The following is a 26,586-nucleotide window of genomic DNA, read 5'->3' on the forward strand; positions in this document are numbered from 1 at the left end:
TTTGCCTCACCTTCTTGTGCCGGCCACGGGCCGACCGGCACATGAGCGTTTCCCATGTCTCGGCTACGGCACCGAGGGCTGCGATGACCCTGGGGGATGCCCGCCTCTCTTCCCATTGGGCGTGCTGTCTTTTCCCGATGAGTAGCCGGGATTGGGTCTGCTGGATCACAATGTAAGCTCTTCTTTTTCCTACTCTTGGACCGATCCTCGACTGACGGACTTCCCCGGAGTGGCAGTCGTTGTTCTGGAAGTGTAGAACAGCACGATCTACAGCCTGGTGCCCGTGTCCGCTGTACAGCGTTGTGATTCACTCCTGGGCATGTAGGATTAGGGTTTCAGATCGGTTTCCGTTACAGGTGATGACAGGATGTGGGATCTCATTCCCTGTAGCATCCCGTGTATCCTCGTTGCTCCTCTCCTTTCTACGCAGTACTGGTACGGTACATCCGTTGAGCCCGGCTCCTCATCCATCCCTCCGTGCGTGACTCTGCCCTTGGGAAGCCCGAGGCTGCTTTCCCGAGCCTGAGAGTCTGTCGCTGGTGGGCACAGGGGTGAATATGTACAACACTTTAGATTCCCCCATCTGTGACCCTGTCTGTGTGACTTCCCTCACCAAGGGTAATATTCTGCAGCTCCAGCCGCTGTTGCTGCCAGTGACACTAACTTGACTCGTGTGGACGGCTCAGTGGCATCCCATTCTCTCCCTTTCTCTGGTATGGCACCTTCGTGGGTGAGCCGTTGGGGATGGGCACTAGGGTTTCCTCCACGTCTCGGCTACGGCAAACAGTGCTGCCATGACCGTGGGGTTGGCATGTGTCTTTCCGAATGAAGAGTTGCGGCTCTCACGGGTATGTACCCAGGGTGGGCTTGGGACAGCTCGCCTGTTTCCCGCTGACTTAGTTGCCTGTAGATTTCGTTTTCTTGTCAAAGCTTACTCGAATGTCGGAGTTGCGGTTGTTGCGGAAGTACAGTGGATTTCCAATATTGTGCTCGTTTCCGATGGACCGCAAAGTGATTCTGTTTCCCATGTACAGATTTTGGATTTCGTGTATGTTTTCAGATTCTTTTCCACTTGAGGGTATTCCAGGGTCCTGACGCTTATTCCCTGTGTTGAACTGGATCACCTGGGCGCTTCTCCCTCTATCCAGGGTCCTGCGTATCTGTTGGTCCCAGCTGCGCACTCATCGCTCCAGCGCTGCCTTTCCGCTGGCGTTACCCTAAGGTGGTGTTCTGCGTGAGTGGGTTTCTCCCCGGCAAATAGCGTCGTTTTGCATTCTTTCACACGTTCCACATGTCTTTGTCCCACGCGGTCTGACATTCTTCACCAAGTGTAAGAGTCTCTAGGTCCGTCATTGCTTGTGACAAATGGCAACACTTGGTTTATTTCCTTATGCCTGAGTGATGGTTCCATGCTACACCTGTGCCACCTCTTCTCGGGCCCGCCACGTGTGCATGGGCGCTGGGCCTTGCTCCGTGTCTTGGCGACGGCAAACAGTGCTGCCGTGTCCGTGGCGGTGTGCGGACCTCAGACCTCCCCGACGTTTGCCCTCTGCGGGTGTGTACCCTGGAGGGATGACTGTGCTCGGTCACATGGGAGCTCTCCTTGGTCCTCGTGAAATCTCAGCCACCCGAGCTCCCAACCACCACCCCCCATCCTACCCTGACCCCCCAGCCATGTCACACCCGAGACTGGACATTTGCTCCTGATGAGTGGTGACTTTGGTCTCTGGGGCGGTACGGCGGGCCCACCCACCCATCTCGGACCAGTTCTGGCCCCCATCTGGCACTCCGTTTCTGTCGTTCGCTTGCCTGTGTCCTCAGCCCACCGCTGAGCCTGAGCAGCCTGCGGCACCGCGCACCAGTGTGGCTCGCCCGTTCACCCGCCACCCCGCCCAAATGGAGTGCTCTCGCACCATCTTCCTCACGCCACAGCACCCTCACTGTCACGGCCTGCCCTCTGCCTTTCCCTCCAGACTCCAGGCTCGGCCCCTTGCCCCCACCCCCGCCGCCATCCCCCTGGAGCTCGGGCCCCCCCTCACACGTCCTGCCCTGGCCTGGCCTGCCCTGCCCTGACGTTCACCAGCTCGGGCCTCCCTCCGGCTCCACAGACCCACCCCGACCCCGCGCCCAGCCCTACCTCCCGCAGATCCGTCCCGGCCTCTCACCTGCGCCTGGCACGGCTTCGCCACCGCGCCCATGCTTCTGCAGAGGGCCTGCTCAAGTGGCCTGCCGATCTTTGGGCCAGGTTCCCGCGAGCCCCACACGCCCCTTCCCGCCGGCCCTCCAGGCAGACCCCACCCAAGCACCCCCGGGCCTGCCTGCCAGCCCCTCGGCTCGCTGCCGCCCCCTCTGCCTGTGATCGCGCTGCCCAGGTCCCTGATCCACGTGGGGCGCCCACCAGCCAGGGCCCCAAGCACCTTCGTCCCATACTCTCCCCCACGCACGCTGACGCCCACGACACGGCAGGGGCCTCAAGGAGACCTCCTTTAACAACCACAAGCACACGTCGGGACACGGGGGCTCTTTTCCCAAAGGGGACTCGGCTTCGTGCCTTTCGCACCCAAATGTGCCGCCCTCTACGCACTTTGGTGACCTTCGTCGGCCGTCCACTTCACCTCCGAAGGACACAGTCCTTGAACAGGCGTGAAATGAAACCCTTTGGGGATAGACGAGCCCGAGATTGGCCCAGGGGGAGACTGTGGTGGGCGATTACCCTCGGGGAGAGTTCCTAGGGGAAGACGATGACAGGTAGGGGAGAGGGATAGAGTGGATCCTGGATAGACAGGTTAGAGAGAATGGGAAACTCTTAGATGTCATAACTAGGGGAGGGGTGCGTGGAACAGGGCGCTCTGTGTGTGTGTGTGTGTGTGTCTGTGTGTGTGTGTGCGTGCGCCCGAGTGCCCACCTTTGGTTACGAGTGGGGGAGGGAGGCCTGGGTAAACCTTGCCTCAGTCCGGTAGGCTTGAGAGCTGTGGTCAGGCAAGGGAAACACCCTGATGGTCGGGTTGTCCTCCCCGGCAGGCATCGCTGCCTCGAGCGCATCTGCCGCCTCCCGGCTGGTGGGCTAGCTTTTCCCAGCCGGGCCGGGCCGGCCCGGCCCGCCCCGCCCCGCCCGGATCTGCGAGCTCTCTCCCTTCCACTGCGCGGTGGTGGGATTCGCGGCACAGGTCCACATCCATCTTCACCCCTTGGCCTCGGGGAGAGCGAAGAAGAACTAAAGAGCCTCTTGAGGAAAGTGAAAGAGGAGAGTGAAAACGTTGGCTTCAAACTCAACATTCAGAAAACTAAGATCATGGCATCCCGTCCCATCACTTCATGGCAAATAGATGGGGAAACAACAGAAAGCGGGCGAGACTTCATTTGGGGGGGCTCCCCCAAAGCACTGCAGACGCCGGCCGCGGCCGTGAAATGAAAAGACGTTCGCCTCCTTGGGAGAAAAGCTATGACCAATCTTGACAGCATGTCCAAAAGCAGAGACGAGGGGTGTGACGAGGGTCCGTCTCGTGAAAGCTACGGCTTCTCCGGCGGTCACGAACAGATGTGAGAGGTGGAGTATAAAGAAGGCCGAGTGCCGAAGAATTGATGCTTTTGGACTGCGGTGTTGGAGAAGACTCTTGAGAGTCCCTTGGACTGCGAGGAGACCCAACCCGTCCATCCTAGAGGAAATCAGTCCTGGATATTCATTGGAAGGACTGAGGCTGAAGCTGAAACTCCGATCCTCTGGCCACCTGACCCGCAGGACTGACTCACGGGAAAAGACCCTGATGGAAGGCAGGAGGAGACGGGGACGACCCGACAGAAGATGAGAGGCTTGGGTGGCATCCCCGACTGGACGGACGTGGGTTTGAGCAAGCCGCGCGAGTCGGTGATGGACAGGGAAGCCTGGGGCTGCTGCAGTGCCCTGAGCGACCGAACTGATCCCGATGCCTCCCGGGCGCCGTGGTCCGCCTCCCAGAGCCCAGTCCAGACCAGAACCCTCTTGGAGACACCAGCGGCATACGGGAGTCACAGCCAGCCCGGGACCTGGCACGCAGTGGCCAAGCCGCCCAGAGAGGTGGCTGGCATGAGGGACATGGGAAGGCAGGCGTGTCCGTGGCCACTGGCCCCCTCTCCCAGAGGCAGATCCCCCTCGCTCACCTTGGGCTGCGGCCACCGCCCCTGCCGCTGCTGGCCCCCGTTGGTGGTTGGTGACCACCGCAGCCCGCGCCCCTACCCCCGCGCCTACCCCCACCCGCCCTATCCAACCCCACCTCCTCACCCCCACCCACAGCAGGAGAACCAGCACAAGCCCAGGAGCATCACGGCCGCCACCAGGGCCAGCAGCCGCAGCCCCTCAGGAGGGAGGGAGGCGGGGCATGGGAGGCCTCAGGCCGGTCGTGGTGAAAGCGGCGCGGCGCGAGGTCGCCACTGCGGCCAAAAAAGCTTTGCCCCGGGGGACGGCGGAGGTGGCCTGAATCGCGCTTGGGCTGGAGGTGCAGGGTCCCGGGGGGGCCTCTGGCGCAGTGCTGAGCTGCTAAGTCGCTTCAGTCCTGTCCGACTCTGTGCGACCCCATAGACTAGACGGCAGCCCACCAGGCTCCCCCGTCCCTGGGATTCTCCAGGCAAGAGGACTAGAGTGGGTTGCCATTGCGTAGGCTAAAAGGCTGGGCGGGTCGCCGGCGAGGACCTCGGCAGGTGGCAGGCCTCCGGAGAGGAAGAAGAAAGGCTTCCCTGACCGGGAATCGAACCCGGGCCGCGGCGGTGAGAGCGCCGAATCCTAACCACTAGACCACCAGGGAGCGTCGGGGCACGGCCCTCGCCTGCTCCGGCTGAACCCAGCGCCTCCATGCCACCCGCCCGCGCCCCCTTGCTGCCCACACCCCGCCTTTGCAAGTCCAGCCGCCCGCCGGCCCTGTCAGTCCGCCTGCCCTGGCGTGCCGTCTTGCTTTCCGCACCCTCAAAACACTGCGCGCGCCGCCGGCTTCTCGCACACACGCCAAAAGCCGCGGGGCCAGCGGGCTGGCTCCCCGCACCCAGCTCTCTCTCCCCCCCCCGAACGCCCCTGCCGGGAGGACGGTGCAGCTCAGCAAAAGGTCGGCCCGCTGCGTTGGCCGGGAATCGAACCCGGGTCAACTGCTTGGAAGGCAGCTATGCTCACCACTATACCACCAACGCTACACAGCCCGGGCGGCCTCCGGACGCCGGCCCCGGGCTCGCCCCAGCATACGCTCCCCGCCGCCGCCGCCGCCGCCGCCGCCTCCGCATCCCTGCCCCGACGCCCCGTCAGCCGGAGGCTCTGCGCCGCCGCCGGCGCCACCAGCAGCCGCGCGCCGCCCCATGCGCGCCAGCGCGACGCCGTTGCGTGGTCCACCGGCCCGACGGCCTTGCGGCCCTCCGGCCCTTCGCTCCCCGCCGCGGCCCGCGAACGCCTCCGCCCTCAGCCCCGGCGGGCAACGCGGGGCACGCAGCTTCCCGCACCCAGCTGGCCAAAAAAGCCCTTCTCCACCGGGCGCTGGGCGCCGCCACTTCCCACGACGACTTGGGGACACGGGACCCAGCTGCCTGCACGCGTCGCGGCGCTGTGCCGAGCCGCACGGCGGGGGCGTCGCGAGCCTAGGAGCCCACTGAGGCAGCCAGTGGGGGTGGGTGCGTGGGCGGCCGGGCGGCCGGGCGCGCCGCAAGCTCCGGCTCTGGTCGGGCAAGGCCGTGGGGTGGCCAAGGAGGCCCTCGCTCGGCCGTGGCGACCGTGCGCCCGGCGACCACAAAGGGCTCAGTCAGGCTGGAGGGCTGCACGGGGAGAGGGGGGTCGACGGTGGCTAGGCAGGGCACCGCGCCCTGGCGCCTCGCCCAAAGGCGGCGGGACGAGACCAAGGGCCCTTGGGGGCCTGGCGGCAGGACAGAGAGCGACCGCGGCCACCAAAAAGGAGGTGTGGCCTCCCCGTCGGGGAATCGAACCCCGGTCTCCCGCGTGACAGGCGGGGATACTCACCACTATACTAACGAGGACGGCGGCGACCGTCCTACCGCCCGGCCGCTCACCGGCTCTCGGGCTGCCTGCCGACGCGTCCCCCTGCCCAGCACGGGCCCCCGGCCACCGCGGGTCCCGACCCAACCGCGCACCCAACCAACCGCCTCGGTCACAGCGGCAGCCCGCCACCCCGACAGGGCCCCGGACCCCCGGGGCACTGGACACGCCCCAGTGCGCGCCGCCTCTTGCCTCCAACGCGGGCATTCCGCCGGCAGAAGGGGGCCCGAGAAGGAAAGCCAGGCTGCGAGGACACGGTGGGCGCGCGCCGGCCGGCGTCCGGCCAGGAGAGGCGCGGCTGGGGAGGGGCCGGCCCGCCCAGGGCCCGGCTGGGTCCGGGGCGCGACCTGCGGCCGCCGCGCGCCGACTCCGTCGACACCCACCCCGGACGGCCGCCTGCCTGCCTGCCTGCCTGGCTGCCTGCCGCGGCGCAGCGCGCGGCCCGCCAAGGGCACCGGGGCTGGCGCCGCGTCGGGTCCCAGCCAGGCGAGCGGCCACGCGCCCAGCCAGGCCCGCCGTCAGGATGGCCGAGCGGTCTAAGGCGCTGCGTTCAGGTCGCAGTCTCCCCTGGAGGCGTGGGTTCGAATCCCACTCCTGACAAGCCAGCCTTTTGGCCCGCCGGACAAACGCACCCGTCCTCCCCGCGCCACTGCCTTTCTCCACACACGCGCTGCCTCCCGCCGCCTGCACCCCCGCCCCAGGAACCTTCAGTCCTCCTCAGCGCATCCTTCCTCCCCAGCTGGCTGCAGCTGCAGCTGCAGCTGCTGGTTTTCCTGCCTCCCCGCTTCCCCCTCGCCCACCCTCGCCCACCCTCGCCCACCCTCCCACTTTCACTCCCACGGCCCCGCCCCGCCCCCGGCCGCGCCGAAGCACGCAGCCCCGCCGCGGGTGGCAAGCCCTCCTCGCGTCGCCGGCGTTCCGACTTCTGCCGGGAACGGCCAACTGGCTCTCGCAGCCTTGCTTCCACGTCCGCCCCCGGCCGCTCTCCCTCCGGCCGGCACCCTGTCCTCCGCAGCCGGCCCGCCGGCCCGCCTGCGCTCCCCAGCCACACCGAGGCGGCCGAGCCCCCGCCTTGCCCGCCAGGGGGGTGCTGCGTGCCCTCGACGCTTCTGCGCCTTGCGGCCTTGGCCGGGCCACACCTGCCTGCCGCCCGCCAGGGACACGTGCCTCCCAGCCTTCCTGCGGGCCAGCGAACACCGGTCTTCCTGGCACGAGTCCGTCCCGGGAAGGGTGCTCCTCTGGGGAGGGAGCGGAAGCCCTGCGTGCCCGTGCAGCCCACCCACAGGCGCCCGGCCGGCGCCCCCGCGCCCGTTCCCGGGGGAAGCCGCTGCCCGGGCCGCAGCCAAGCCCGCCTGCGCGCGCTCCCTGCCTCAGCCGGCAGTCCCCGAGCCAGGAGCCGCTCTGCCAAAGCGCCCCTCCTCACCAGCACCACCACCCCGTCAGAGCCGGACCTCGGGAGCGCGGGCCGCCAGAGCGCTCGAGCCGGGCTCACACGCCTTGGGGTCGGGACCCGGCGGTCGCTGAGAGGAACGTCGGCGCGCGGCCGCAGCGACCACGCGGCGCCTGCGCCTGCACCTGACAGGGATGCCGGCGCCGGGCAGACGGCGTCGGCTCCCGGCCCCCTCGGGCGACACCGACAGGGTCGCGGCGGCCGTGGTCGGCGCAGAAGGCGCGGGACGGGCCGAGTGGGTCCCTCCGAGAGCGCCGCGCCCTGGGGCCCTGCACGTGCCCGGATCCTGGCTTTCAGGTCGCGCCCCCCACCCCCAACCTCTATCTCCCGTCGTCTCCTGTTCCGATAGAGCAGATAGATGCCGACGGGCGACGGGCGAGCAGTGAGCAGTGCCGGGCGGGTGGCGGTCAGCGCCTCTGGGGCGGCGTCGGGCGGCTTGGGTCATCGGTGCATGGGTGGTTCAGTGGTAGAATTCTCGCCTGCCACGCGGGAGGCCCGGGTTCGATTCCCGGCCCATGCAGCCACAGCGTCCCCTTTTGGTCCCGCACTGCAGCCCCAGAGCCCAGCTAGGTCTGCCGGCTGAAAGGCGCTCCGGGCAGCGCTCCTGCAACCGCTGGCTGCTACCTGCCGCCCGCTGCCTCTCCCACGCAGACGCCCACCACCCCGCCCCACCCCACCCCACCCAGAAAAGGCCCTGCTGCCAAGCCTCCGTGGCCCCAAGCCCTGCGGGCTCAGCCGCCCGTGCGTCCAGGCACCTTTCTTGGGTTTGCTCGCTTCCTCACCCGGACCCAGCCGGGGGCTCAGGGATTGCCCTGGAAGGAATACCCCACGGCTGGCAGCCGCCCGCACCACCTCGTCACCTTTCACAACGTCCGTCTCCAAGCTCCCTGCCTCACTCTCCCCACACTCCGGAGAATCAATCACACTACGTTTGCACGGCCAGGAGCAAGGAAGTTGCCACATCTGGCAAGCATACATCCCTTTCGCCTGGAGGGTCCCTGGACCAGAGTCTTGCAGGAGGAGTTCCAAAGAAGTCCACCAGCTCCCCGTCCCTCGGCAGAAATAGGTCTCCAACAGGGACGGCCTCACCGTCTCCAACATCACCCCATCCCCCTGAAACCCTGTTGCGCGCCACACCTCAGCATCAGCCCTGCCGCAAGAGCACCACCACCTCAGCCTGCACCCTCACCGTCCCCCGACTTCCCCAAACGCACCCCATCATCCCACCCCCACCCCGCTCGGTGCCTCCCCCATCTGCACACCCCCCCCTCCTCCCCACGCCCAGTTCCTCCCTGAGCCATTCCAAATCCCAGTCTTGTCCAGGAACCTGCCTTTGCATTTGTCGCACTGGCCTGCCTCCCCCCACCCCCCACCCCAGGCCAGGGCCTGCTCCTCTTTCTGCGGCTTCCAACACGAGTAGAACTGATTTACAGTCCTGGGTTAGTCTCAGGTGCTCGGCAAAGGGATTCAGTCCCCTGTTCTTTTCCAGGTGATTTTCCAGTGTAGGTTAAGGTGAGACACGAATACAGTTCTCATGCTACAGAGGAAAGCTCTGTTGCTCATCGGCTGTAAGCATAGTATTTCCTATCTCTTGATCCGACTCCAACTTCGTCCCTTCCCTGCCTTTCCCCTTGGGTAGCCCTATGCACCTTTTCTACGTCTCAAGGTCGGTTTCCCGTTGCACAGACATTCCTTTGTATTCGTTGTTCGAGTCCACAGAGCTTTGTCCCTCTCCACCCGACCCACTTCACTCAGTGGTCCCTTCTGTGGGTCCGTCCGGCCTTGTGGCCCATGGCGATGGCTGCTCCTTCTTGATGGCTGCGTCACATTCCACGGTATGTATTTGCCTCACCTTCTTGTGCCGGCCACGGGCCGACCGGCACATGAGCGTTTCCCATGTCTCGGCTACGGCACCGAGGGCTGCGATGACCCTGGGGGATGCCCGCCTCTCTTCCCATTGGGCGTGCTGTCTTTTCCCGATGAGTAGCCGGGATTGGGTCTGCTGGATCACAATGTAAGCTCTTCTTTTTCCTACTCTTGGACCGATCCTCGACTGACGGACTTCCCCGGAGTGGCAGTCGTTGTTCTGGAAGTGTAGAACAGCACGATCTACAGCCTGGTGCCCGTGTCCGCTGTACAGCGTTGTGATTCACTCCTGGGCATGTAGGATTAGGGTTTCAGATCGGTTTCCGTTACAGGTGATGACAGGATGTGGGATCTCATTCCCTGTAGCATCCCGTGTATCCTCGTTGCTCCTCTCCTTTCTACGCAGTACTGGTACGGTACATCCGTTGAGCCCGGCTCCTCATCCATCCCTCCGTGCGTGACTCTGCCCTTGGGAAGCCCGAGGCTGCTTTCCCGAGCCTGAGAGTCTGTCGCTGGTGGGCACAGGGGTGAATATGTACAACACTTTAGATTCCCCCATCTGTGACCCTGTCTGTGTGACTTCCCTCACCAAGGGTAATATTCTGCAGCTCCAGCCGCTGTTGCTGCCAGTGACACTAACTTGACTCGTGTGGACGGCTCAGTGGCATCCCATTCTCTCCCTTTCTCTGGTATGGCACCTTCGTGGGTGAGCCGTTGGGGATGGGCACTAGGGTTTCCTCCACGTCTCGGCTACGGCAAACAGTGCTGCCATGACCGTGGGGTTGGCATGTGTCTTTCCGAATGAAGAGTTGCGGCTCTCACGGGTATGTACCCAGGGTGGGCTTGGGACAGCTCGCCTGTTTCCCGCTGACTTAGTTGCCTGTAGATTTCGTTTTCTTGTCAAAGCTTACTCGAATGTCGGAGTTGCGGTTGTTGCGGAAGTACAGTGGATTTCCAATATTGTGCTCGTTTCCGATGGACCGCAAAGTGATTCTGTTTCCCATGTACAGATTTTGGATTTCGTGTATGTTTTCAGATTCTTTTCCACTTGAGGGTATTCCAGGGTCCTGACGCTTATTCCCTGTGTTGAACTGGATCACCTGGGCGCTTCTCCCTCTATCCAGGGTCCTGCGTATCTGTTGGTCCCAGCTGCGCACTCATCGCTCCAGCGCTGCCTTTCCGCTGGCGTTACCCTAAGGTGGTGTTCTGCGTGAGTGGGTTTCTCCCCGGCAAATAGCGTCGTTTTGCATTCTTTCACACGTTCCACATGTCTTTGTCCCACGCGGTCTGACATTCTTCACCAAGTGTAAGAGTCTCTAGGTCCGTCATTGCTTGTGACAAATGGCAACACTTGGTTTATTTCCTTATGCCTGAGTGATGGTTCCATGCTACACCTGTGCCACCTCTTCTCGGGCCCGCCACGTGTGCATGGGCGCTGGGCCTTGCTCCGTGTCTTGGCGACAGCAAACAGTGCTGCCGTGTCCGTGGCGGTGTGCGGACCTCAGACCTCCCCGACGTTTGCCCTCTGCGGGTGTGTACCCTGGAGGGATGACTGTGCTCGGTCACATGGGAGCTCTCCTTGGTCCTCGTGAAATCTCAGCCACCCGAGCTCCCAACCACCACCCCCCATCCTACCCTGACCCCCCAGCCATGTCACACCCGAGACTGGACATTTGCTCCTGATGAGTGGTGACTTTGGTCTCTGGGGCGGTACGGCGGGCCCACCCACCCATCTCGGACCAGTTCTGGCCCCCATCTGGCACTCCGTTTCTGTCGTTCGCTTGCCTGTGTCCTCAGCCCACCGCTGAGCCTGAGCAGCCTGCGGCACCGCGCACCAGTGTGGCTCGCCCGTTCACCCGCCACCCCGCCCAAATGGAGTGCTCTCGCACCATCTTCCTCACGCCACAGCACCCTCACTGTCACGGCCTGCCCTCTGCCTTTCCCTCCAGACTCCAGGCTCGGCCCCTTGCCCCCACCCCCGCCGCCATCCCCCTGGAGCTCGGGCCCCCCCTCACACGTCCTGCCCTGGCCTGGCCTGCCCTGCCCTGACGTTCACCAGCTCGGGCCTCCCTCCGGCTCCACAGGCCCACCCCGACCCCGCGCCCAGCCCTACCTCCCGCAGATCCGTCCCGGCCTCTCACCTGCGCCTGGCACGGCTTCGCCACCGCGCCCATGCTTCTGCAGAGGGCCTGCTCAAGTGGCCTGCCGATCTTTGGGCCAGGTTCCCGCGAGCCCCACACGCCCCTTCCCGCCGGCCCTCCAGGCAGACCCCACCCAAGCACCCCCGGGCCTGCCTGCCAGCCCCTCGGCTCGCTGCCGCCCCCTCTGCCTGTGATCGCGCTGCCCAGGTCCCTGATCCACGTGGGGCGCCCACCAGCCAGGGCCCCAAGCACCTTCGTCCCATACTCTCCCCCACGCACGCTGACGCCCACGACACGGCAGGGGCCTCAAGGAGACCTCCTTTAACAACCACAAGCACACGTCGGGACACGGGGGCTCTTTTCCCAAAGGGGACTCGGCTTCGTGCCTTTCGCACCCAAATGTGCCGCCCTCTACGCACTTTGGTGACCTTCGTCGGCCGTCCACTTCACCTCCGAAGGACACAGTCCTTGAACAGGCGTGAAATGAAACCCTTTGGGGATAGACGAGCCCGAGATTGGCCCAGGGGGAGACTGTGGTGGGCGATTACCCTCGGGGAGAGTTCCTAGGGGAAGACGATGACAGGTAGGGGAGAGGGATAGAGTGGATCCTGGATAGACAGGTTAGAGAGAATGGGAAACTCTTAGATGTCATAACTAGGGGAGGGGTGCGTGGAACAGGGCGCTCTGTGTGTGTGTGTGTGTGTGTCTGTGTGTGTGTGTGCGTGCGCCCGAGTGCCCACCTTTGGTTACGAGTGGGGGAGGGAGGCCTGGGTAAACCTTGCCTCAGTCCGGTAGGCTTGAGAGCTGTGGTCAGGCAAGGGAAACACCCTGATGGTCGGGTTGTCCTCCCCGGCAGGCATCGCTGCCTCGAGCGCATCTGCCGCCTCCCGGCTGGTGGGCTAGCTTTTCCCAGCCGGGCCGGGCCGGCCCGGCCCGCCCCGCCCCGCCCGGATCTGCGAGCTCTCTCCCTTCCACTGCGCGGTGGTGGGATTCGCGGCACAGGTCCACATCCATCTTCACCCCTTGGCCTCGGGGAGAGCGAAGAAGAACTAAAGAGCCTCTTGAGGAAAGTGAAAGAGGAGAGTGAAAACGTTGGCTTCAAACTCAACATTCAGAAAACTAAGATCATGGCATCCCGTCCCATCACTTCATGGCAAATAGATGGGGAAACAACAGAAAGCGGGCGAGACTTCATTTGGGGGGGCTCCCCCAAAGCACTGCAGACGCCGGCCGCGGCCGTGAAATGAAAAGACGTTCGCCTCCTTGGGAGAAAAGCTATGACCAATCTTGACAGCATGTCCAAAAGCAGAGACGAGGGGTGTGACGAGGGTCCGTCTCGTGAAAGCTACGGCTTCTCCGGCGGTCACGAACAGATGTGAGAGGTGGAGTATAAAGAAGGCCGAGTGCCGAAGAATTGATGCTTTTGGACTGCGGTGTTGGAGAAGACTCTTGAGAGTCCCTTGGACTGCGAGGAGACCCAACCCGTCCATCCTAGAGGAAATCAGTCCTGGATATTCATTGGAAGGGCTGAGGCTGAAGCTGAAACTCCGATCCTCTGGCCACCTGACCCGCAGGACTGACTCACGGGAAAAGACCCTGATGGAAGGCAGGAGGAGACGGGGACGACCCGACAGAAGATGAGAGGCTTGGGTGGCATCCCCGACTGGACGGACGTGGGTTTGAGCAAGCCGCGCGAGTCGGTGATGGACAGGGAAGCCTGGGGCTGCTGCAGTGCCCTGAGCGACCGAACTGATCCCGATGCCTCCCGGGCGCCGTGGTCCGCCTCCCAGAGCCCAGTCCAGACCAGAACCCTCTTGGAGACACCAGCGGCATACGGGAGTCACAGCCAGCCCGGGACCTGGCACGCAGTGGCCAAGCCGCCCAGAGAGGTGGCTGGCATGAGGGACATGGGAAGGCAGGCGTGTCCGTGGCCACTGGCCCCCTCTCCCAGAGGCAGATCCCCCTCGCTCACCTTGGGCTGCGGCCACCGCCCCTGCCGCTGCTGGCCCCCGTTGGTGGTTGGTGACCACCGCAGCCCGCGCCCCTACCCCCGCGCCTACCCCCACCCGCCCTATCCAACCCCACCTCCTCACCCCCACCCACAGCAGGAGAACCAGCACAAGCCCAGGAGCATCACGGCCGCCACCAGGGCCAGCAGCCGCAGCCCCTCAGGAGGGAGGGAGGCGGGGCATGGGAGGCCTCAGGCCGGTCGTGGTGAAAGCGGCGCGGCGCGAGGTCGCCACTGCGGCCAAAAAAGCTTTGCCCCGGGGGACGGCGGAGGTGGCCTGAATCGCGCTTGGGCTGGAGGTGCAGGGTCCCGGGGGGGCCTCTGGCGCAGTGCTGAGCTGCTAAGTCGCTTCAGTCCTGTCCGACTCTGTGCGACCCCATAGACTAGACGGCAGCCCACCAGGCTCCCCCGTCCCTGGGATTCTCCAGGCAAGAGGACTAGAGTGGGTTGCCATTGCGTAGGCTAAAAGGCTGGGCGGGTCGCCGGCGAGGACCTCGGCAGGTGGCAGGCCTCCGGAGAGGAAGAAGAAAGGCTTCCCTGACCGGGAATCGAACCCGGGCCGCGGCGGTGAGAGCGCCGAATCCTAACCACTAGACCACCAGGGAGCGTCGGGGCACGGCCCTCGCCTGCTCCGGCTGAACCCAGCGCCTCCATGCCACCCGCCCGCGCCCCCTTGCTGCCCACACCCCGCCTTTGCAAGTCCAGCCGCCCGCCGGCCCTGTCAGTCCGCCTGCCCTGGCGTGCCGTCTTGCTTTCCGCACCCTCAAAACACTGCGCGCGCCGCCGGCTTCTCGCACACACGCCAAAAGCCGCGGGGCCAGCGGGCTGGCTCCCCGCACCCAGCTCTCTCTCCCCCCCCCGAACGCCCCTGCCGGGAGGACGGTGCAGCTCAGCAAAAGGTCGGCCCGCTGCGTTGGCCGGGAATCGAACCCGGGTCAACTGCTTGGAAGGCAGCTATGCTCACCACTATACCACCAACGCTACACAGCCCGGGCGGCCTCCGGACGCCGGCCCCGGGCTCGCCCCAGCATACGCTCCCCGCCGCCGCCGCCGCCGCCGCCGCCTCCGCATCCCTGCCCCGACGCCCCGTCAGCCGGAGGCTCTGCGCCGCCGCCGGCGCCACCAGCAGCCGCGCGCCGCCCCATGCGCGCCAGCGCGACGCCGTTGCGTGGTCCACCGGCCCGACGGCCTTGCGGCCCTCCGGCCCTTCGCTCCCCGCCGCGGCCCGCGAACGCCTCCGCCCTCAGCCCCGGCGGGCAACGCGGGGCACGCAGCTTCCCGCACCCAGCTGGCCAAAAAAGCCCTTCTCCACCGGGCGCTGGGCGCCGCCACTTCCCACGACGACTTGGGGACACGGGACCCAGCTGCCTGCACGCGTCGCGGCGCTGTGCCGAGCCGCACGGCGGGGGCGTCGCGAGCCTAGGAGCCCACTGAGGCAGCCAGTGGGGGTGGGTGCGTGGGCGGCCGGGCGGCCGGGCGCGCCGCAAGCTCCGGCTCTGGTCGGGCAAGGCCGTGGGGTGGCCAAGGAGGCCCTCGCTCGGCCGTGGCGACCGTGCGCCCGGCGACCACAAAGGGCTCAGTCAGGCTGGAGGGCTGCACGGGGAGAGGGGGGTCGACGGTGGCTAGGCAGGGCACCGCGCCCTGGCGCCTCGCCCAAAGGCGGCGGGACGAGACCAAGGGCCCTTGGGGGCCTGGCGGCAGGACAGAGAGCGACCGCGGCCACCAAAAAGGAGGTGTGGCCTCCCCGTCGGGGAATCGAACCCCGGTCTCCCGCGTGACAGGCGGGGATACTCACCACTATACTAACGAGGACGGCGGCGACCGTCCTACCGCCCGGCCGCTCACCGGCTCTCGGGCTGCCTGCCGACGCGTCCCCCTGCCCAGCACGGGCCCCCGGCCACCGCGGGTCCCGACCCAACCGCGCACCCAACCAACCGCCTCGGTCACAGCGGCAGCCCGCCACCCCGACAGGGCCCCGGACCCCCGGGGCACTGGACACGCCCCAGTGCGCGCCGCCTCTTGCCTCCAACGCGGGCATTCCGCCGGCAGAAGGGGGCCCGAGAAGGAAAGCCAGGCTGCGAGGACACGGTGGGCGCGCGCCGGCCGGCGTCCGGCCAGGAGAGGCGCGGCTGGGGAGGGGCCGGCCCGCCCAGGGCCCGGCTGGGTCCGGGGCGCGACCTGCGGCCGCCGCGCGCCGACTCCGTCGACACCCACCCCGGACGGCCGCCTGCCTGCCTGCCTGCCTGCCTGGCTGCCTGCCGCGGCGCAGCGCGCGGCCCGCCAAGGGCACCGGGGCTGGCGCCGCGTCGGGTCCCAGCCAGGCGAGCGGCCACGCGCCCAGCCAGGCCCGCCGTCAGGATGGCCGAGCGGTCTAAGGCGCTGCGTTCAGGTCGCAGTCTCCCCTGGAGGCGTGGGTTCGAATCCCACTCCTGACAAGCCAGCCTTTTGGCCCGCCGGACAAACGCACCCGTCCTCCCCGCGCCACTGCCTTTCTCCACACACGCGCTGCCTCCCGCCGCCTGCACCCCCGCCCCAGGAACCTTCAGTCCTCCTCAGCGCATCCTTCCTCCCCAGCTGGCTGCAGCTGCAGCTGCAGCTGCTGGTTTTCCTGCCTCCCCGCTTCCCCCTCGCCCACCCTCGCCCACCCTCGCCCACCCTCCCACTTTCACTCCCACGGCCCCGCCCCGCCCCCGGCCGCGCCGAAGCACGCAGCCCCGCCGCGGGTGGCAAGCCCTCCTCGCGTCGCCGGCGCTCCGACTTCTGCCGGGAACGGCCAACTGGCTCTCGCAGCCTTGCTTCCACGTCCGCCCCCGGCCGCTCTCCCTCCGGCCGGCACCCTGTCCTCCGCAGCCGGCCCGCCGGCCCGCCTGCGCTCCCCAGCCACACCGAGGCGGCCGAGCCCCCGCCTTGCCCGCCAGGGGGGTGCTGCGTGCCCTCGACGCTTCTGCGCCTTGCGGCCTTGGCCGGGCCACACCTGCCTGCCGCCCGCCAGGGACACGTGCCTCCCAGCCTTCCTGCGGGCCAGCGAACACCGGTCTTCCTGGCACGAGTCCGTCCCGGGAAGGGTGCTCCTCTGGGGAGGGAGCGGAAGCCCTGCGTGCCCGTGCAGCCCACCCACAGGCGCCCGGCCGGCGCCCCCGCGCCCGTTCCCGGGGGAAGCCGCTGCCCGGGCCGCAGCCAAGCCCGCCTGCGCGCGCTCCCTGCCTCAGCCGGCAGTCCCCGAGCCAGGAGCCGCTCTGCCAAAGGGCCCCTCCTCACCAGCACCACCACCCCGTCAGAGCCGGACCTCGGGAGCGCGGGCCGCCAGAGCGCTCGAGCCGGGCTCACACGCCTTGGGGTCGGGACCCGGCGGTCGCTGAGAGGAACGTCGGCGCGCGGCCGCAGCGACCACGCGGCGCCTGCGCCTGCACCTGACAGGGATGCCGGCGCCGGGCAGACGGCGTCGGCTCCCGGCCCCCTCGGGCGACACCGACAGGGTCGCGGCGGCCGTGGTCGGCGCAGAAGGCGCGGGACGGGCCGAGTGGGTCCCTCCGAGAGCGCCGCGCCCTGGGGCCCTGCACGTGCCCGGATCCTGGCTTTCAGGTCGCGCCCCCCACCCCCAACCTCTATCTCCCGTCGTCTCCTGTTCCGATAGAGCAGATAGATGCCGACGGGCGACGGGCGAGCAGTGAGCAGTGCCGGGCGGGTGGCGGTCAGCGCCTCTGGGGCGGCGTCGGGCGGCTTGGGTCATCGGTGCATGGGTGGTTCAGTGGTAGAATTCTCGCCTGCCACGCGGGAGGCCCGGGTTCGATTCCCGGCCCATGCAGCCACAGCGTCCCCTTTTGGTCCCGCACTGCAGCCCCAGAGCCCAGCTAGGTCTGCCGGCTGAAAGGCGCTCCGGGCAGCGCTCCTGCAACCGCTGGCTGCTACCTGCCGCCCGCTGCCTCTCCCACGCAGACGCCCACCACCCCGCCCCACCCCACCCCACCCAGAAAAGGCCCTGCTGCCAAGCCTCCGTGGCCCCAAGCCCTGCGGGCTCAGCCGCCCGTGCGTCCAGGCACCTTTCTTGGGTTTGCTCGCTTCCTCACCCGGACCCAGCCGGGGGCTCAGGGATTGCCCTGGAAGGAATACCCCACGGCTGGCAGCCGCCCGCACCACCTCGTCACCTTTCACAACGTCCGTCTCCAAGCTCCCTGCCTCACTCTCCCCACACTCCGGAGAATCAATCACACTACGTTTGCACGGCCAGGAGCAAGGAAGTTGCCACATCTGGCAAGCATACATCCCTTTCGCCTGGAGGGTCCCTGGACCAGAGTCTTGCAGGAGGAGTTCCAAAGAAGTCCACCAGCTCCCCGTCCCTCGGCAGAAATAGGTCTCCAACAGGGACGGCCTCACCGTCTCCAACATCACCCCATCCCCCTGAAACCCTGTTGCGCGCCACACCTCAGCATCAGCCCTGCCGCAAGAGCACCACCACCTCAGCCTGCACCCTCACCGTCCCCCGACTTCCCCAAACGCACCCCATCATCCCACCCCCACCCCGCTCGGTGCCTCCCCCATCTGCACACCCCCCCCTCCTCCCCACGCCCAGTTCCTCCCTGAGCCATTCCAAATCCCAGTCTTGTCCAGGAACCTGCCTTTGCATTTGTCGCACTGGCCTGCCTCCCCCCACCCCCCACCCCAGGCCAGGGCCTGCTCCTCTTTCTGCGGCTTCCAACACGAGTAGAACTGATTTACAGTCCTGGGTTAGTCTCAGGTGCTCGGCAAAGGGATTCAGTCCCCTGTTCTTTTCCAGGTGATTTTCCAGTGTAGGTTAAGGTGAGACACGAATACAGTTCTCATGCTACAGAGGAAAGCTCTGTTGCTCATCGGCTGTAAGCATAGTATTTCCTATCTCTTGATCCGACTCCAACTTCGTCCCTTCCCTGCCTTTCCCCTTGGGTAGCCCTATGCACCTTTTCTACGTCTCAAGGTCGGTTTCCCGTTGCACAGACATTCCTTTGTATTCGTTGTTCGAGTCCACAGAGCTTTGTCCCTCTCCACCCGACCCACTTCACTCAGTGGTCCCTTCTGTGGGTCCGTCCGGCCTTGTGGCCCATGGCGATGGCTGCTCCTTCTTGATGGCTGCGTCACATTCCACGGTATGTATTTGCCTCACCTTCTTGTGCCGGCCACGGGCCGACCGGCACATGAGCGTTTCCCATGTCTCGGCTACGGCACCGAGGGCTGCGATGACCCTGGGGGATGCCCGCCTCTCTTCCCATTGGGCGTGCTGTCTTTTCCCGATGAGTAGCCGGGATTGGGTCTGCTGGATCACAATGTAAGCTCTTCTTTTTCCTACTCTTGGACCGATCCTCGACTGACGGACTTCCCCGGAGTGGCAGTCGTTGTTCTGGAAGTGTAGAACAGCACGATCTACAGCCTGGTGCCCGTGTCCGCTGTACAGCGTTGTGATTCACTCCTGGGCATGTAGGATTAGGGTTTCAGATCGGTTTCCGTTACAGGTGATGACAGGATGTGGGATCTCATTCCCTGTAGCATCCCGTGTATCCTCGTTGCTCCTCTCCTTTCTACGCAGTACTGGTACGGTACATCCGTTGAGCCCGGCTCCTCATCCATCCCTCCGTGCGTGACTCTGCCCTTGGGAAGCCCGAGGCTGCTTTCCCGAGCCTGAGAGTCTGTCGCTGGTGGGCACAGGGGTGAATATGTACAACACTTTAGATTCCCCCATCTGTGACCCTGTCTGTGTGACTTCCCTCACCAAGGGTAATATTCTGCAGCTCCAGCCGCTGTTGCTGCCAGTGACACTAACTTGACTCGTGTGGACGGCTCAGTGGCATCCCATTCTCTCCCTTTCTCTGGTATGGCACCTTCGTGGGTGAGCCGTTGGGGATGGGCACTAGGGTTTCCTCCACGTCTCGGCTACGGCAAACAGTGCTGCCATGACCGTGGGGTTGGCATGTGTCTTTCCGAATGAAGAGTTGCGGCTCTCACGGGTATGTACCCAGGGTGGGCTTGGGACAGCTCGCCTGTTTCCCGCTGACTTAGTTGCCTGTAGATTTCGTTTTCTTGTCAAAGCTTACTCGAATGTCGGAGTTGCGGTTGTTGCGGAAGTACAGTGGATTTCCAATATTGTGCTCGTTTCCGATGGACCGCAAAGTGATTCTGTTTCCCATGTACAGATTTTGGATTTCGTGTATGTTTTCAGATTCTTTTCCACTTGAGGGTATTCCAGGGTCCTGACGCTTATTCCCTGTGTTGAACTGGATCACCTGGGCGCTTCTCCCTCTATCCAGGGTCCTGCGTATCTGTTGGTCCCAGCTGCGCACTCATCGCTCCAGCGCTGCCTTTCCGCTGGCGTTACCCTAAGGTGGTGTTCTGCGTGAGTGGGTTTCTCCCCGGCAAATAGCGTCGTTTTGCATTCTTTCACACGTTCCACATGTCTTTGTCCCACGCGGTCTGACATTCTTCACCAAGTGTAAGAGTCTCTAGGTCCGTCATTGCTTGTGACAAATGGCAACACTTGGTTTATTTCCTTATGCCTGAGTGATGGTTCCATGCTACACCTGTGCCACCTCTTCTCGGGCCCGCCACGTGTGCATGGGCGCTGGGCCTTGCTCCGTGTCTTGGCGACGGCAAACAGTGCTGCCGTGTCCGTGGCGGTGTGCGGACCTCAGACCTCCCCGACGTTTGCCCTCTGCGGGTGTGTACCCTGGAGGGATGACTGTGCTCGGTCACATGGGAGCTCTCCTTGGTCCTCGTGAAATCTCAGCCACCCGAGCTCCCAACCACCACCCCCCATCCTACCCTGACCCCCCAGCCATGTCACACCCGAGACTGGACATTTGCTCCTGATGAGTGGTGACTTTGGTCTCTGGGGCGGTACGGCGGGCCCACCCACCCATCTCGGACCAGTTCTGGCCCCCATCTGGCACTCCGTTTCTGTCGTTCGCTTGCCTGTGTCCTCAGCCCACCGCTGAGCCTGAGCAGCCTGCGGCACCGCGCACCAGTGTGGCTCGCCCGTTCACCCGCCACCCCGCCCAAATGGAGTGCTCTCGCACCATCTTCCTCACGCCACAGCACCCTCACTGTCACGGCCTGCCCTCTGCCTTTCCCTCCAGACTCCAGGCTCGGCCCCTTGCCCCCACCCCCGCCGCCATCCCCCTGGAGCTCGGGCCCCCCCTCACACGTCCTGCCCTGGCCTGGCCTGCCCTGCCCTGACGTTCACCAGCTCGGGCCTCCCTCCGGCTCCACAGACCCACCCCGACCCCGCGCCCAGCCCTACCTCCCGCAGATCCGTCCCGGCCTCTCACCTGCGCCTGGCACGGCTTCGCCACCGCGCCCATGCTTCTGCAGAGGGCCTGCTCAAGTGGCCTGCCGATCTTTGGGCCAGGTTCCCGCGAGCCCCACACGCCCCTTCCCGCCGGCCCTCCAGGCAGACCCCACCCAAGCACCCCCGGGCCTGCCTGCCAGCCCCTCGGCTCGCTGCCGCCCCCTCTGCCTGTGATCGCGCTGCCCAGGTCCCTGATCCACGTGGGGCGCCCACCAGCCAGGGCCCCAAGCACCTTCGTCCCATACTCTCCCCCACGCACGCTGACGCCCACGACACGGCAGGGGCCTCAAGGAGACCTCCTTTAACAACCACAAGCACACGTCGGGACACGGGGGCTCTTTTCCCAAAGGGGACTCGGCTTCGTGCCTTTCGCACCCAAATGTGCCGCCCTCTACGCACTTTGGTGACCTTCGTCGGCCGTCCACTTCACCTCCGAAGGACACAGTCCTTGAACAGGCGTGAAATGAAACCCTTTGGGGATAGACGAGCCCGAGATTGGCCCAGGGGGAGACTGTGGTGGGCGATTACCCTCGGGGAGAGTTCCTAGGGGAAGACGATGACAGGTAGGGGAGAGGGATAGAGTGGATCCTGGATAGACAGGTTAGAGAGAATGGGAAACTCTTAGATGTCATAACTAGGGGAGGGGTGCGTGGAACAGGGCGCTCTGTGTGTGTGTGTGTGTGTGTCTGTGTGTGTGTGTGCGTGCGCCCGAGTGCCCACCTTTGGTTACGAGTGGGGGAGGGAGGCCTGGGTAAACCTTGCCTCAGTCCGGTAGGCTTGAGAGCTGTGGTCAGGCAAGGGAAACACCCTGATGGTCGGGTTGTCCTCCCCGGCAGGCATCGCTGCCTCGAGCGCATCTGCCGCCTCCCGGCTGGTGGGCTAGCTTTTCCCAGCCGGGCCGGGCCGGCCCGGCCCGCCCCGCCCCGCCCGGATCTGCGAGCTCTCTCCCTTCCACTGCGCGGTGGTGGGATTCGCGGCACAGGTCCACATCCATCTTCACCCCTTGGCCTCGGGGAGAGCGAAGAAGAACTAAAGAGCCTCTTGAGGAAAGTGAAAGAGGAGAGTGAAAACGTTGGCTTCAAACTCAACATTCAGAAAACTAAGATCATGGCATCCCGTCCCATCACTTCATGGCAAATAGATGGGGAAACAACAGAAAGCGGGCGAGACTTCATTTGGGGGGGCTCCCCCAAAGCACTGCAGACGCCGGCCGCGGCCGTGAAATGAAAAGACGTTCGCCTCCTTGGGAGAAAAGCTATGACCAATCTTGACAGCATGTCCAAAAGCAGAGACGAGGGGTGTGACGAGGGTCCGTCTCGTGAAAGCTACGGCTTCTCCGGCGGTCACGAACAGATGTGAGAGGTGGAGTATAAAGAAGGCCGAGTGCCGAAGAATTGATGCTTTTGGACTGCGGTGTTGGAGAAGACTCTTGAGAGTCCCTTGGACTGCGAGGAGACCCAACCCGTCCATCCTAGAGGAAATCAGTCCTGGATATTCATTGGAAGGACTGAGGCTGAAGCTGAAACTCCGATCCTCTGGCCACCTGACCCGCAGGACTGACTCACGGGAAAAGACCCTGATGGAAGGCAGGAGGAGACGGGGACGACCCGACAGAAGATGAGAGGCTTGGGTGGCATCCCCGACTGGACGGACGTGGGTTTGAGCAAGCCGCGCGAGTCGGTGATGGACAGGGAAGCCTGGGGCTGCTGCAGTGCCCTGAGCGACCGAACTGATCCCGATGCCTCCCGGGCGCCGTGGTCCGCCTCCCAGAGCCCAGTCCAGACCAGAACCCTCTTGGAGACACCAGCGGCATACGGGAGTCACAGCCAGCCCGGGACCTGGCACGCAGTGGCCAAGCCGCCCAGAGAGGTGGCTGGCATGAGGGACATGGGAAGGCAGGCGTGTCCGTGGCCACTGGCCCCCTCTCCCAGAGGCAGATCCCCCTCGCTCACCTTGGGCTGCGGCCACCGCCCCTGCCGCTGCTGGCCCCCGTTGGTGGTTGGTGACCACCGCAGCCCGCGCCCCTACCCCCGCGCCTACCCCCACCCGCCCTATCCAACCCCACCTCCTCACCCCCACCCACAGCAGGAGAACCAGCACAAGCCCAGGAGCATCACGGCCGCCACCAGGGCCAGCAGCCGCAGCCCCTCAGGAGGGAGGGAGGCGGGGCATGGGAGGCCTCAGGCCGGTCGTGGTGAAAGCGGCGCGGCGCGAGGTCGCCACTGCGGCCAAAAAAGCTTTGCCCCGGGGGACGGCGGAGGTGGCCTGAATCGCGCTTGGGCTGGAGGTGCAGGGTCCCGGGGGGGCCTCTGGCGCAGTGCTGAGCTGCTAAGTCGCTTCAGTCCTGTCCGACTCTGTGCGACCCCATAGACTAGACGGCAGCCCACCAGGCTCCCCCGTCCCTGGGATTCTCCAGGCAAGAGGACTAGAGTGGGTTGCCATTGCGTAGGCTAAAAGGCTGGGCGGGTCGCCGGCGAGGACCTCGGCAGGTGGCAGGCCTCCGGAGAGGAAGAAGAAAGGCTTCCCTGACCGGGAATCGAACCCGGGCCGCGGCGGTGAGAGCGCCGAATCCTAACCACTAGACCACCAGGGAGCGTCGGGGCACGGCCCTCGCCTGCTCCGGCTGAACCCAGCGCCTCCATGCCACCCGCCCGCGCCCCCTTGCTGCCCACACCCCGCCTTTGCAAGTCCAGCCGCCCGCCGGCCCTGTCAGTCCGCCTGCCCTGGCGTGCCGTCTTGCTTTCCGCACCCTCAAAACACTGCGCGCGCCGCCGGCTTCTCGCACACACGCCAAAAGCCGCGGGGCCAGCGGGCTGGCTCCCCGCACCCAGCTCTCTCTCCCCCCCCCGAACGCCCCTGCCGGGAGGACGGTGCAGCTCAGCAAAAGGTCGGCCCGCTGCGTTGGCCGGGAATCGAACCCGGGTCAACTGCTTGGAAGGCAGCTATGCTCACCACTATACCACCAACGCTACACAGCCCGGGCGGCCTCCGGACGCCGGCCCCGGGCTCGCCCCAGCATACGCTCCCCGCCGCCGCCGCCGCCGCCGCCGCCTCCGCATCCCTGCCCCGACGCCCCGTCAGCCGGAGGCTCTGCGCCGCCGCCGGCGCCACCAGCAGCCGCGCGCCGCCCCATGCGCGCCAGCGCGACGCCGTTGCGTGGTCCACCGGCCCGACGGCCTTGCGGCCCTCCGGCCCTTCGCTCCCCGCCGCGGCCCGCGAACGCCTCCGCCCTCAGCCCCGGCGGGCAACGCGGGGCACGCAGCTTCCCGCACCCAGCTGGCCAAAAAAGCCCTTCTCCACCGGGCGCTGGGCGCCGCCACTTCCCACGACGACTTGGGGACACGGGACCCAGCTGCCTGCACGCGTCGCGGCGCTGTGCCGAGCCGCACGGCGGGGGCGTCGCGAGCCTAGGAGCCCACTGAGGCAGCCAGTGGGGGTGGGTGCGTGGGCGGCCGGGCGGCCGGGCGCGCCGCAAGCTCCGGCTCTGGTCGGGCAAGGCCGTGGGGTGGCCAAGGAGGCCCTCGCTCGGCCGTGGCGACCGTGCGCCCGGCGACCACAAAGGGCTCAGTCAGGCTGGAGGGCTGCACGGGGAGAGGGGGGTCGACGGTGGCTAGGCAGGGCACCGCGCCCTGGCGCCTCGCCCAAAGGCGGCGGGACGAGACCAAGGGCCCTTGGGGGCCTGGCGGCAGGACAGAGAGCGACCGCGGCCACCAAAAAGGGGGTGTGGCCTCCCCGTCGGGGAATCGAACCCCGGTCTCCCGCGTGACAGGCGGGGATACTCACCACTATACTAACGAGGACGGCGGCGACCGTCCTACCGCCCGGCCGCTCACCGGCTCTCGGGCTGCCTGCCGACGCGTCCCCCTGCCCAGCACGGGCCCCCGGCCACCGCGGGTCCCGACCCAACCGCGCACCCAACCAACCGCCTCGGTCACAGCGGCAGCCCGCCACCCCGACAGGGCCCCGGACCCCCGGGGCACTGGACACGCCCCAGTGCGCGCCGCCTCTTGCCTCCAACGCGGGCATTCCGCCGGCAGAAGGGGGCCCGAGAAGGAAAGCCAGGCTGCGAGGACACGGTGGGCGCGCGCCGGCCGGCGTCCGGCCAGGAGAGGCGCGGCTGGGGAGGGGCCGGCCCGCCCAGGGCCCGGCTGGGTCCGGGGCGCGACCTGCGGCCGCCGCGCGCCGACTCCGTCGACACCCACCCCGGACGGCCGCCTGCCTGCCTGCCTGCCTGCCTGGCTGCCTGCCGCGGCGCAGCGCGCGGCCCGCCAAGGGCACCGGGGCTGGCGCCGCGTCGGGTCCCAGCCAGGCGAGCGGCCACGCGCCCAGCCAGGCCCGCCGTCAGGATGGCCGAGCGGTCTAAGGCGCTGCGTTCAGGTCGCAGTCTCCCCTGGAGGCGTGGGTTCGAATCCCACTCCTGACAAGCCAGCCTTTTGGCCCGCCGGACAAACGCACCCGTCCTCCCCGCGCCACTGCCTTTCTCCACACACGCGCTGCCTCCCGCCGCCTGCACCCCCGCCCCAGGAACCTTCAGTCCTCCTCAGCGCATCCTTCCTCCCCAGCTGGCTGCAGCTGCAGCTGCAGCTGCTGGTTTTCCTGCCTCCCCGCTTCCCCCTCGCCCACCCTCGCCCACCCTCGCCCACCCTCCCACTTTCACTCCCACGGCCCCGCCCCGCCCCCGGCCGCGCCGAAGCACGCAGCCCCGCCGCGGGTGGCAAGCCCTCCTCGCGTCGCCGGCGCTCCGACTTCTGCCGGGAACGGCCAACTGGCTCTCGCAGCCTTGCTTCCACGTCCGCCCCCGGCCGCTCTCCCTCCGGCCGGCACCCTGTCCTCCGCAGCCGGCCCGCCGGCCCGCCTGCGCTCCCCAGCCACACCGAGGCGGCCGAGCCCCCGCCTTGCCCGCCAGGGGGGTGCTGCGTGCCCTCGACGCTTCTGCGCCTTGCGGCCTTGGCCGGGCCACACCTGCCTGCCGCCCGCCAGGGACACGTGCCTCCCAGCCTTCCTGCGGGCCAGCGAACACCGGTCTTCCTGGCACGAGTCCGTCCCGGGAAGGGTGCTCCTCTGGGGAGGGAGCGGAAGCCCTGCGTGCCCGTGCAGCCCACCCACAGGCGCCCGGCCGGCGCCCCCGCGCCCGTTCCCGGGGGAAGCCGCTGCCCGGGCCGCAGCCAAGCCCGCCTGCGCGCGCTCCCTGCCTCAGCCGGCAGTCCCCGAGCCAGGAGCCGCTCTGCCAAAGGGCCCCTCCTCACCAGCACCACCACCCCGTCAGAGCCGGACCTCGGGAGCGCGGGCCGCCAGAGCGCTCGAGCCGGGCTCACACGCCTTGGGGTCGGGACCCGGCGGTCGCTGAGAGGAACGTCGGCGCGCGGCCGCAGCGACCACGCGGCGCCTGCGCCTGCACCTGACAGGGATGCCGGCGCCGGGCAGACGGCGTCGGCTCCCGGCCCCCTCGGGCGACACCGACAGGGTCGCGGCGGCCGTGGTCGGCGCAGAAGGCGCGGGACGGGCCGAGTGGGTCCCTCCGAGAGCGCCGCGCCCTGGGGCCCTGCACGTGCCCGGATCCTGGCTTTCAGGTCGCGCCCCCCACCCCCAACCTCTATCTCCCGTCGTCTCCTGTTCCGATAGAGCAGATAGATGCCGACGGGCGACGGGCGAGCAGTGAGCAGTGCCGGGCGGGTGGCGGTCAGCGCCTCTGGGGCGGCGTCGGGCGGCTTGGGTCATCGGTGCATGGGTGGTTCAGTGGTAGAATTCTCGCCTGCCACGCGGGAGGCCCGGGTTCGATTCCCGGCCCATGCAGCCACAGCGTCC

General features: G+C 66.6%; 15 non-coding genes across 15 annotated transcripts; 6 read left to right on the top strand and 9 right to left on the bottom strand.

Annotated features, from left to right (window-relative positions):
- Positions 1 to 4,706: 4,706 nt before the first annotated feature.
- On the bottom strand, positions 4,707 to 4,778 carry TRNAE-CUC (transfer RNA glutamic acid (anticodon CUC)). The gene has a single exon. It is a non-coding gene; the product is annotated as a tRNA-Glu (tRNA).
- Positions 4,779 to 5,082: 304 nt separating this feature from the next.
- On the bottom strand, positions 5,083 to 5,154 carry TRNAG-UCC (transfer RNA glycine (anticodon UCC)). Its single transcript has one exon. It is a non-coding gene; the product is annotated as a tRNA-Gly (tRNA).
- Positions 5,155 to 5,913: 759 nt separating this feature from the next.
- On the bottom strand, positions 5,914 to 5,985 carry TRNAD-GUC (transfer RNA aspartic acid (anticodon GUC)). The gene has a single exon. It is a non-coding gene; the product is annotated as a tRNA-Asp (tRNA).
- Positions 5,986 to 6,521: 536 nt separating this feature from the next.
- Positions 6,522 to 6,604, top strand: TRNAL-CAG (transfer RNA leucine (anticodon CAG)). The gene has a single exon. It is a non-coding gene; the product is annotated as a tRNA-Leu (tRNA).
- A 1,299-nt stretch (positions 6,605 to 7,903) lies between these two features.
- On the top strand, positions 7,904 to 7,974 carry TRNAG-GCC (transfer RNA glycine (anticodon GCC)). Its single transcript has one exon. It is a non-coding gene; the product is annotated as a tRNA-Gly (tRNA).
- A 6,028-nt stretch (positions 7,975 to 14,002) lies between these two features.
- Positions 14,003 to 14,074, bottom strand: TRNAE-CUC (transfer RNA glutamic acid (anticodon CUC)). The gene has a single exon. It is a non-coding gene; the product is annotated as a tRNA-Glu (tRNA).
- A 304-nt stretch (positions 14,075 to 14,378) lies between these two features.
- On the bottom strand, positions 14,379 to 14,450 carry TRNAG-UCC (transfer RNA glycine (anticodon UCC)). The gene has a single exon. It is a non-coding gene; the product is annotated as a tRNA-Gly (tRNA).
- Positions 14,451 to 15,209: 759 nt separating this feature from the next.
- Positions 15,210 to 15,281, bottom strand: TRNAD-GUC (transfer RNA aspartic acid (anticodon GUC)). Its single transcript has one exon. It is a non-coding gene; the product is annotated as a tRNA-Asp (tRNA).
- Positions 15,282 to 15,821: 540 nt separating this feature from the next.
- TRNAL-CAG (transfer RNA leucine (anticodon CAG)) lies at positions 15,822 to 15,904 on the top strand. Its single transcript has one exon. It is a non-coding gene; the product is annotated as a tRNA-Leu (tRNA).
- A 1,299-nt stretch (positions 15,905 to 17,203) lies between these two features.
- TRNAG-GCC (transfer RNA glycine (anticodon GCC)) lies at positions 17,204 to 17,274 on the top strand. The gene has a single exon. It is a non-coding gene; the product is annotated as a tRNA-Gly (tRNA).
- A 6,028-nt stretch (positions 17,275 to 23,302) lies between these two features.
- On the bottom strand, positions 23,303 to 23,374 carry TRNAE-CUC (transfer RNA glutamic acid (anticodon CUC)). The gene has a single exon. It is a non-coding gene; the product is annotated as a tRNA-Glu (tRNA).
- Positions 23,375 to 23,678: 304 nt separating this feature from the next.
- On the bottom strand, positions 23,679 to 23,750 carry TRNAG-UCC (transfer RNA glycine (anticodon UCC)). Its single transcript has one exon. It is a non-coding gene; the product is annotated as a tRNA-Gly (tRNA).
- A 759-nt stretch (positions 23,751 to 24,509) lies between these two features.
- On the bottom strand, positions 24,510 to 24,581 carry TRNAD-GUC (transfer RNA aspartic acid (anticodon GUC)). The gene has a single exon. It is a non-coding gene; the product is annotated as a tRNA-Asp (tRNA).
- Positions 24,582 to 25,121: 540 nt separating this feature from the next.
- On the top strand, positions 25,122 to 25,204 carry TRNAL-CAG (transfer RNA leucine (anticodon CAG)). Its single transcript has one exon. It is a non-coding gene; the product is annotated as a tRNA-Leu (tRNA).
- Positions 25,205 to 26,503: 1,299 nt separating this feature from the next.
- Positions 26,504 to 26,574, top strand: TRNAG-GCC (transfer RNA glycine (anticodon GCC)). The gene has a single exon. It is a non-coding gene; the product is annotated as a tRNA-Gly (tRNA).
- The last annotated feature ends 12 nt before the right edge of the window (positions 26,575 to 26,586 follow it).

This window comes from Bubalus kerabau, chromosome 6, assembly GCF_029407905.1.
Source record: "Bubalus kerabau isolate K-KA32 ecotype Philippines breed swamp buffalo chromosome 6, PCC_UOA_SB_1v2, whole genome shotgun sequence".
NCBI classification, from domain to species: Eukaryota; Metazoa; Chordata; class Mammalia; order Artiodactyla; family Bovidae; genus Bubalus; species Bubalus kerabau.